This window comes from Osmerus mordax, chromosome 17, assembly GCF_038355195.1.
Source record: "Osmerus mordax isolate fOsmMor3 chromosome 17, fOsmMor3.pri, whole genome shotgun sequence".
NCBI lineage: Eukaryota > Metazoa > Chordata > Actinopteri > Osmeriformes > Osmeridae > Osmerus > Osmerus mordax.
In genome coordinates, this window is record NC_090066.1 from 1435095 (window position 1) to 1446094 (window position 11000).

Below are 11000 nucleotides of genomic sequence, written 5' to 3' on the forward strand. Positions count from 1 at the left end.
GAGATCAAGAAAGGGAGGAGGATGTGAATTCTGACTGGACTGTGGGAGATTGTTGCCAGGCAGTGGGTAGGGAAGGGTGGAGGAGGAGGGAGGAGGGGAGAGGAGGTCTGATTGAAATGAAAATGTCCCTGGTATGCGTTTTCCTCGCCTGTCCTAAGACCTCGTTAAAATAAATAAAATGTTTTGGTCGTTTGTGCGTACTGTGTGTTAGATCACTCCCCATCTGTGCCTGGTGTCTCAGGCACACCAGCAAGACACCAAACACAGTCAATTTATTGGGTGAATTTAGAGTTGTGGTAACTGCGATCGCAGATTAAAGCACAACAAATGCTTGCCTTCGACGACACAGTTCTGACTAATGGACAGCGTCAGACACCCATCTAATGACACAACCATCCCTCCACAACAGACAGAGGACACACAAACAGTGACATCTGTTCCCGAGGAATATTCTCGCTATCAGTCCACGTCCAGAAATGATTAGGGGCCTTCAGTGGATCAGGGGGGGTTGTTGTTGATGGAAAGCCACCATCACAGCCAGCAGTGTTCTCGTCCCCAGTGGAGAGGGACTAGCAGGCCATCAGCCTCTCTCCTCTCACGTCCTGAAGCCTTTCTCTCTCGGCCATCAGCCCGGCGCGTCACTCCGCTGACGCACGCCGGCTTCCCAAACCGCCCCTGGTCCTGCTGGTGAGAACGCCGGTGTCAGCTCTCAGAGAACGAGCCCGCACACACACACACTGTGGTGGTCTTACAGTACAACAGTCTGCACCCAGGACAGCTCTTCTGCTAGTGAGAAGGGACCAACAAGAGGCTCTGTTGATATCTAGGAGTTGTAGGATTTGTGTGTGCGTGTCAGTGAGTGTGTGTGAGAGAGAGATAGATGGTACACAAAAGAAGACTATTCAGCAGACAGTACACACGTGACCACAAGGCTTTTGTTGTGATTGTAAAACAAGAATTCTAACAACGCCAGAAACCGCCTCAGTCACCCGAGAGGAGAGTGGAATCTCCCTCCCGAAACCATCACAAGAGCATTATGGGATGTGAAAAGGTCCGTCCCCATTAGCTATGAAGAGACTCAGCAGCCTCTCTCTTGTTCACAGCTTTGTGACAATACTTTACTCCCACTGCCTGTCTTCAAAGCAAACAGAGAACATTCAACCTTAAAAACCTTTCACGGAGACAACGATGTCCGCCACCGACATTGTTTGTGCGAGCCGTGGTTAAGCGATGACCTCAGGCGCTGAAACCAATGTCCTGTTTTTACTGAACGCTGCCTGACAATGGAGCATCTCTGTGTGTTTTCCCTGAGCGGATTCTTCTGGGGTGACTCAGGAAGCTGAGCTCTCCTGGTCCTCTCTGATGTTGGAGGGTGGATTAGCTCCCAGCTCCCAGGCTCTGTTTTCAGTGGGGTTTGGTGTAATCTCTGTGCTTCTGTCACACTGTGATGAGGGACAGCCTGTTGGTATTGGCTCAGAGCTGTTCTGACTCACTGGCACAGGTGCACTCTGGGAAAAGGCGGGCCCCTTCACAAGCTGTGTTTTTCACCAGGGTTTTCAGCAGTGTGGGTGACACTGAAGATGTGTCATATATGGTGATGTGCGAAATATTACAAGGTGGGAGAAGGTCTGTGAGAGTTCCATGGTTTTACAACTATTTACACCATCTCAAAAACAGTCCAGGACATTTCCTCCTACAAATATGCCAGTGAAACGCAAGTTCAACAGCAACATGTACAAAACGTGTTTGAGCCTGAAAAACCGATTCGGGGCAAACTCTCAATTTACAGAAATCTGCCTTTTTGGGCTTTAAATGGTAATCCTTTAAAAAAGGTTGAGAAAATCAAAACATGTCTTCACAATGTAGGCTTTTGTCAAAGCCATGAGCAAAGCCGACAAGATTGATCCTCTTCCCTAATCCCTTGTGATTACCCAGTGTTTATATGTCATATGACTGGATTACGTTAAAATAACAATTGTCAAAAGAAAAATGCAGGTAACCCTTCGACACACCCCATAGCTACCTATCTTATACTTGGTGATTATTCAAACAGTACTGAATAATTGTACAGTACACGTCAACACAACAGACTCACCGCTCCGGGCGAAGGCTTGACACAGGTGTGTTTGTATGGAGGATGTGTTTCCAATAATTAGAGGTCATTTTACATCCTACTCGGTACTATTGAGTCGTGTTTAGTGGATTTGAGGCACCTTTAACTAGCATAACAAGCTCCTAATGTTTCTAAATGAAGGCAACCCTATATAACCCCCTCCCAGGGGTAGCAGTTTGTATGCTACGTTTTTTTCTTTCATTCTCAGGACTCACATTCTCCATCAGTCCTGATTGAGGAACAATGACACGCTAACTCCTTGGATAGTATCCCTGGCAATGGGTTGGAGCTGGATGAGGAAAACATGCAGTGTCCGGTATGCCAGTCGTAGGGGGGGGGGTTGTAATTGTCACCGGGGGGTTTGGAACCGTGGTCTCTTGGCCGGCTAATCCTAACCCAACAGACAGTCCCACCGAGACTGATGGGCTATCTGGACTAAACTGGAGCGAATAACAACTGGGTTCCAAGACGACGGACTGGCATCACTGCTTACTGCCCCAATCATCCCTAACCTGTGGGGTGGCGGGGTTCTCTCCTCAGGGTCTCCCCCCCCTACCTGCAGGGGTGGTGGTTCTCTCGGCCTGACGGTAGATCTCACCCAGGGGAGCGGTTCTGACGAGGGAGGGATTACCTCAATCCAGACCCCCCTCTTAACCCGACACTTCAGACCCAAACAAAAGCTTGGGGGGTTTGGGGGCCTGTTGGGCCCCCTGGCATGGTGGCTAATCCTGTTCCAGCTGGACACAGACTCCCTTCTGGCCTGGGAGTCCTACCACCCACCCCTACCCCCACCCCTGAGCTAGGCACTAAGCTACCTACCCCCACCTCTCCTCCCCCCCCTCCCCCGCGTCCTCATAAGAGGCTTGGAGGAAGAAGTCAGACGGCTTGCCCAGGATGAGGACGTAATTAGTCTTGCAAAGTCAACCTGGCTAATTGAATGAATTCGTCTGGAGGGCCGACCCTGAGGAGAGGAGAGAGGGATAGAAGTCTGTTGGGTTCCCTCCCTCCAAGGTGTTTTGTCGTTGCTGTGTTTAGAAATCTGCCCAAGGGGAGCACCCCGGCGCTTGAGAGTTGGCGAGGTGAATAAGGGCTGTTTGTAGCCTTGGGGGAGTTGGCAAGCAGTGTGGAGTGTCTTTGGACATGCCTTGTTGTGTTTTGTAGATCCGCAGCTAATCTTTCGTGACAAGATTCATCTGTGTAGTTCTAGTGTTCTGAGGGAGTGATTCTGGTTATGACATGCTGTCTGAACGATCTGACTGTAGTTCACCCACGCCTACACAGATGTGTGTGTGTGTGTGCTGAAGGGAGTTTGAGAGAGAGAAAGCCTGAGAGTGCACATGCTTGCAAGTGTTTAGGTGCGTGTGCATCGAGTGAGATGGATCACCAGCGAGAATTCTACTGTTTGTTTACCCAAGGAGAGTCGATGTCAAACCTCAATCAGCGCTCAGGGGACCAGACAGAGAACACACACCTCTCCAAAGTAAAACAGAAACTCTCTCCACCCAGTCTCTCTCTCCACCTTCCATCAGCGTTCTGTGTAAGCACCCCATCCCTCTGCCAAGATAATGTGTTTAGATGTCATATTTCCTTGACCCTCAGACTCCATAATGTGTCAGACTGCGCAGGCTACCTCTTTCCCCTGGTCTGTGCTGTGCTTGAACGCCCCACATCTCCCCAAACATAATGTGTTTAGAAATGCTCCACTCACCCCCTCCATCTCAATCAGCATAATGTGTTGTAGAAGTTGAGGTACCTCTCCTGTATAATGTGTTTGACAAGGCTGACCTCCCCTGCATTACTTAAAACTCCATGTGTTTGAGAGTACACACACACAGTATATAATCTCACACACATACATATGTGTGCACTTAATAATAAACAGTGTACCGAATACCTTCTGAGTCCTAACAGTAGTGGAAATACAGGCTAATGTCAAAACCTAGAAGTGGCATAGGCTTGTCACTCTTTTCGTCTTAAAATCCATTTCTCTGGCATGTGTTTGTCATTTTCAGTCACCCTATGTCCCTGTACTTTCACAAATGTTTGCTTTCCCAGCCCCTCTCTCCCTCTCTCACTCCCCCCCTCTTCCTCTCTATATCCCTCTCTCCCACTCTCCCTCTCTCTCTCCCCCTCCCTCTCTCCCTCTCTCCCTCCCACTCTCCCTCTCTCTCTCTCTCTCCCTCCCTCTCTCTCCCTCCCTCTCTCTCCCTCTCTCTCTCTCTCTCTCTCTCTCTCTCTCCCTCCCTCTCTCTCCCTCTCTCTCTCTCTCTCTCTCTGTCTCTTTTAGTAGAGTAAAACTTCACTCTGACCCACAGCTGCAAAGCAGTCGTCCACAAACGCATTTCAAATGGTGTGTATCTGCTAGCGGCCGGGCCAGCGAACCCCAGCCAGCCGAACCAGCGGGGCTGTGAGCAAGGCTTGGCCTGGACCGGTCCGGTCCACACAGACCCATCACTCAGAGGTGGAAACAGCACATTTAAACACTGTTTCTGCAGGCCTCCGAGCCCCAAAATGATTTAGGATGTTTAATTGTTCCAAGGTTATAGGTCTGGTCTGAACTGGTGGGATGTTGTGGGACCTGGTAGCTCCAATGTGTCGGAGGTTTCAGAATCTAAAACATCCACACATCAGGAATTCTGGGAATTATACAGTTCTGGTCTTTTAAAGGCAGATATCTGTGATGTTTGCCCATGAGACATTTGCTGTGATAGGAGTATATCTTAATGCTGCATTAAGATATAAACCAACTACTTGGTTTATATTTGGCTATAGCAGATTAATTTAACATATTTTGCTTTGATTCTGCATCGGTATTTGTGTCTATGTAATAAGACCATGTGTCATTAAGGCCTTCCTTATGGCTTATTTAGATACATACAGTAGGCCTTCCTTATGGCTTATTTAGATACGTATAGTAGAGCCTTTAGTTATGTTCACTTCTCTGGAAGAATCCTTCAGAAAATCCCCTGGCATAAGGTTTGTTATTGTCCGAATAATCTCTGTAGATTTAATATCAAATGCAATGCTTATAGAATCAGTAGGAAAAACAACGGTGGTGTTTTAAGCAATTAACCTTCTTCCCAGCGTAAATGACTTGAGGGGGATGTAGGGGCCCAGGTGGGTATGAATGTCCCCCTGTCCAGCTTTTGCACTGGAAGAACACACATGCGCGCACACACACACACACACATTCTCTCTCTCACTTGCAGTCAGCCAAGGCCTCTGTAAAGTCTGCTGTCTGTGTGTGTGTGGTGTGTGTGTGTGTGTGTGTGTGTGTGTGTGTGTGTGTGTGTGTGTGTGTGTGTGGTGTGTGTGTGTAAGCACAAGAGACCAGTGGAGAGGAAATCAGTGTGGTCTCCCCAGGACCTGCAGGAGCAGAGGGTGGGGTCGGGCGGAGGCGGGGGGCTGAGGAGGGGGGCTGAGGAGGGGGGCTGAGGAGGGGGGCGGAGGAGGGGGGCTGAGGAGGGGGGCTGAGGAGGGGGGCGGAGGAGGGGGGCTGAGGAGGGGGGCGGAGGAGGGGGGCTGAGGAGGGGGGCTGAGGAGGGGGGCTGAGGAGGGGGGCGGAGGAGGGGGGCTGAGGAGGGGGGCGGAGGAGGGGGGCTGAGGAGGGGGGCTGAGGAGGGGGGCTGAGGAGGGGGGCGGAGGAGGGGGGCTGAGGAGGGGGGCTGAGGAGGGGGGCTGAGGAGGGGGACATTAATAAAGGCTAAATCAGCCCCTCGCTCACATAAACACCCCGCTGTTCTTTAACCTGACAGCAGCAGCTACGCAGGCAGCAGCCCCATGCATCACTCAAACACACACACATTATACACACACACACACACACATTATACACACACACATTACACACACACACACACACACACACACTCCCTCTCTGCCACAGACACATTATACACTCGTATAGAAACTCATATATCCTCTTTCTCTTTCTCCCTCTCTCTCTCTCTCTCCCTCTCTCTCTCTCTCTCTCTCCCTCTCTCTCTCCCTCTCTCTCTCTCTCTCTCTCTCTCTCTCTCTCTCTCTTTCTCTTCTTTCTAAAACAAACATGGCACCCCCCATCATAAACCCAATATTCCAACCCCCCTCCCCCTAGACCCCCTCCTATCCCCCCTCTCCCACCTCCAGGCCTTTCCCTCTTAGGCTTGATAATAGAACGCTGTGTGTCTGATTCAGGTCTGCGGGAAGGAGCCATGAAATTACCTTCCTCTGCACCGCAGCATTAATCCTCACCTCACTCCTCTGGCAGGGGAGAGGTATTGTTGTAGCGAGGGGCTGTTACGAAGGGAAGTGATCCTCTAACAAAAAAACGTTAAAAGTTAAAAGATGGTGTCTGATGACCCTTAATAGCAGACAGTGGCCCGAAGTTAGAGAAGCTTTAAAGGAATTCAGGTCAGATTCTGTGATTGTGTGTGTGTGTCTGTCTCTGTGTGTGTGAGAGAGAAGGATATTGCTTGCTAGTTTAACTATGTATAAATCCACCCCAGAACTAACACTTTCTCTCTCACACACACACACACAAACTCTTTCTCCAGGCTCCGAGTCTTTTAAAAGGGTCACTTTTCATTCTTGGTTTCGCTTGAGATTAACTCTCCTTTGTCTTGTCGGAAGCGACGCTTTAGTTTGGGGGGGTGAAACCGAGCGGAGGAGCTGAAAAGAGATGAGTTGATTCTCATTCGTTTCGAGAGAGAGAAAAGAAAAAACGGATACCACGTTGAATAGAAACAGTTGCGTTCATTGACCCCATCGTTTCAGGTGAAAGGGGTCAGGAGGTCACAATCAAAGAGTCTTTAATGGACAGCGGTCGAATGGCTGAGGGGTCACCGAGTCATGTTTGTCCTGCCCGGGGGCCAATCACAACAGAGCCGGGTGGCGATGGAGGGATGGAGATAGATGAAATGGAAGGATAACATTTACCCCTGTTCTTATCAGCGGAACAGACAGCAGGGAAGGAGGTTAGGAACCTGTGTGTGTGTGTGTGTGTGTGTGTGAGAGACTCTTCACCCAGACTTGATATGTGACTTGCACATCGAAAAAAATACAAATGAAAGTGTCGGTGTACTCCGCTGGGGTTGGTGTCATCAACAGGGCTGTGATGAGAGGCCACAGCGAGATCCGCCATGACCCCGGAGAGAAACAGAGTTGTGCTACTGTGGTCTGGTTGGGTCCTGTCTGCGTTTTAAGAATGTCAAGTGGTGTTGATGAGCATGCCAGTGGCTTCAGGGTAGAAGAGTACTTTGCGATGTGGGCCACTGAGAATCAATCGTGTTTTGAGTTTGTGCCATTTCAACGGATCTGACATGAGTCCTGTGATGCACTGCGGACCCACAGCAACGTTCACTCAGACCAACGATTTGTTTGACGAACAGTAGGAGAGAGCGGTGCTATTCCATCAGTTTTCAGCGACAACCAACGAGACTGGGTCAGCGAGCGTGTTGTGGCATGCCGGCATCAGAGCCTGGATCGATGAGACACCTCCATTAACGCAGAGCGACAGACGAGAGAGGACGAGGGGAAAGCAGGTCGATCCGGACCCCTGTCGCGTTCTGTCCGACCGCCAGCCTGTCGATGTCATCACCGACCCGGGCTGAATGCCCTCCGGGCAGAACTGCGAGGATCGATCAGGTGGCGGGTGTTTGGGGAGAACTGATTAACTTGGTTTCAGGGGCACGTGCGTATCGATGCTTTTGATGTGGGGCCTCAGCAAGGATCTAACATCCATCACAGTGTTGCCTCAATACAAACCTCATTACAGGAGACCTCAGGCAGCGAGACCTCTGTCTCTCCAACACATTATCCCTCTTCTAGTCAATCAGTCGATCTGTGTTCGTGATTAAAGAGCGAATTAAAAGAGTAGATCGTTTTCTTTCCTGTTAGGAAATATATTCGACGCCAAACATACTTTTTTTTATGAAGACACTGTCTTTTTGAACCGTTTGTCCTGTGCAACACACAGCTACACACATCTACACACAGCTACACACATCTACACACAGATACATACACCATTCCTGATGTGCTCAACTGAGGCTAAGAACAGTGCCTTTACATCTGTTTTTACTTTTCCTCACCAACTTTCTCTCCTCTTTGGCATGATCTTCTCTGTCTCTTTTTTTGTATTACTGCCTGCCTGTCTATCACTTTGAATTTCTCTCTCTTTTTTACCTGTCTTTAATTTCTTCCTGGTCTCTCCTGTTCCTCGCTTCTCTCTAGATCGCTATCCTCCCTCTGCATTTCCCTCCTAATTCATCTTTCCTCATTTCCACTTCCTCCCTTCAATAGCCTCTTCCTCTCCATCACTATCTCTCCCCTCTGGTCTGCCACACACACAGTTCTCTTAATGTGTTGAATCTGGTCAATGCCCTCTCTCTCTCTCTCTACCTAGCCTTGCACAACCCCTGAGGGAGTCAGTGCAACAGACAGCAGCAATTTTCTGCTAATTGGGACTCCGGAAATTGCTCCTCGTTTTAATTTACTGCCAGACAGCCCCAAAGACGTGATCTACGGGGCGCAGGTGTGAGGATCTGACTCATGCGGCGCTATCTGGCAGGAGAAGCAACTCTACACCTCCCGGGAACCACCAGCACCAGGCCAAGCACCAGAGGGAGGTGGAAAGGTCTGTCCCTCAAAGTACAGAGGCAGGACTCTCAACATCGTCTGGGTCAGAGGTCACACCCACTGGGAGAACAGGAAGTGGGTTCACCTAATACAACAGCCGACTGTAAAAACAGCGTCCGCAGCAAAGTCGATGTTTCTGCCTATCACACGCTCGTGGCGGGTTAGTGTGCAGTCCCTGCGGCTTCAGTCTTCTCATAAACACCAACTGTCACAATATTTTAGGAACGGGCAGAGTCTCTAACACCTTGAGTGGAAACAGGAAAGCCAACTGAATTCTTTGGGGATGCTGTTAACCTTCGCTTATCTGCCGATCGCCGGGGGGGAGTGGCGGAGCGAGCGTTGCCGGGGATCAGATGACTGGGCCATGTTGCCAAGAGGTTTGTGAAGATAAGATAATGTCCGTTTGGCGACAAAACTAACACAATAAGGGTGATATTACTTACAGGATTTATTCTGTCAGCAATTACTGGCCCGTTCCCAGGTGGAAACCTAAACAACTCTGATTTCACAGCACTGATAATGGTAGGTATTTGGTGGAAGATTGCAGATATCATGTTAATAAACTCCACAGAGAAGTGTACAGAACGATGTAGATATTTCCCAGCATAACAGCTTACTCTGAGACATGTAATTGAATGATAAATTGTTGGACCGTGACTGTTGGTAAAGCCCTTTGAGGTGTGGATGTTCACGTTAAGGTTATTGTATTTTTTTTTTATGTAAAAACTGTTCACCAAAATAATCAAAAGAGCAAGATCGGGTCACGGTGTTCATTCAGACGTTTCCAGAGGAGAGATTTCATCCTTGTGCAAGTACTCTGAGCAACGTGTTGTTGGCAGAAATCTCAGTGTTTTCAGCCAGCCTTAAGGGGAGAAAAATAACTAAGCATGCTTGGAGGTTTGGTGGTGAAGTGAAGAGAAATCTCAAGGTGTCCACAGCAGTCAACTAGAAATGCCTTCAACAGGAGAAGCTAATGGAAAATTCTTCTCTCTCCCTCTCTCTGTCTCTCTCCATCTCTCTCTCCCCCTCTATCTCTCTCCCTCTCTCTCTCTCTCTCCATCTCTCTCTCCCCCTCTATCTCTCTCCCTCTCTCTCTCCCCCTCTATCTCTCTCCTCTCTCTCTCTCTCTCTCTCTCTCTCTCCCTCTTTCTCTCCATTTCCATCCCTTTCACACATCAGTTTATTTATCCAACACAAGGAAGTAAAATCTTGCATCAGAGATGTCAGGAAATGTTTGTTTGGAATATGTGAGGTTCACCACATCTTTGACAGTTTATAAGTGCATCGAGACAATAACACAGATCTGGATTTCTAAGATTTAGTGGTCTGAGCCTAGTTACATTTTAATTGTAGTGTATGCAACATTTCAATGATTCTTCCCACAAATATGTTCCTGGTGTGGATAGCAGCCATGACACTGATGGTTTTGCAGTATACCATGTCAAGTTTATTACTGTGAGACTTTGGCATTGACTGGAGAACTTTAGATACTTTGGGGTGCCACTGTAAAAGGGAAATGAGTCAATTTTGCAGACATATACAATACAATGCCATAACCGCACAAAACTCACAAACAAATACTTGCACGCATTGGATGTACATGCTTGCACTCAAACGAAATGCCTATGCTCAAACTTCACATTCAGACATGTCCTGTTTTGAACAAATCACACATACACACGCGTGATGCAAAGTGATTGAACTGACCTTGCCAGTCATTCACACACACGCACGCAAGCACACACACACACACACACACACACACACACACACACACACACACACACACACACACACACACACCCACCCTGAGGCCTACTCACTGTGAGCTCTTCTACATTAGCCAATCAATAAAAACATGTTTTAACCCAGAATCCCCCAATTCCTCCCATCAATACAGACATGTTACCAAACCAAAACATTCATCAGTCAACATGACATGTGTTTGAGTCCAAATCGACCATCCATCAATGTTTTCAAATTAAGTTCTACGTATGAATCAATATGGCATGTTTTCAAACATTTTCACCCAGCAATTACGCCAAGACATTTTCAGTCGGCCAAGGCAATAACCTCCACTCAAGGACTGCAAAGAACATCACAGAAAAGATACTTTCCTATAGATAGATCTTCCTGTTATTGATATAAAGTAGTAATTTGAACAACCAGGAAATGAGGCTTTGAATGGCTTCTATAATGGGTGTCTATTGATCCGGATAGACAAGGGACTGCTGGGGTTAACAAAGACCATCTTAAGCAGTCAGACTTG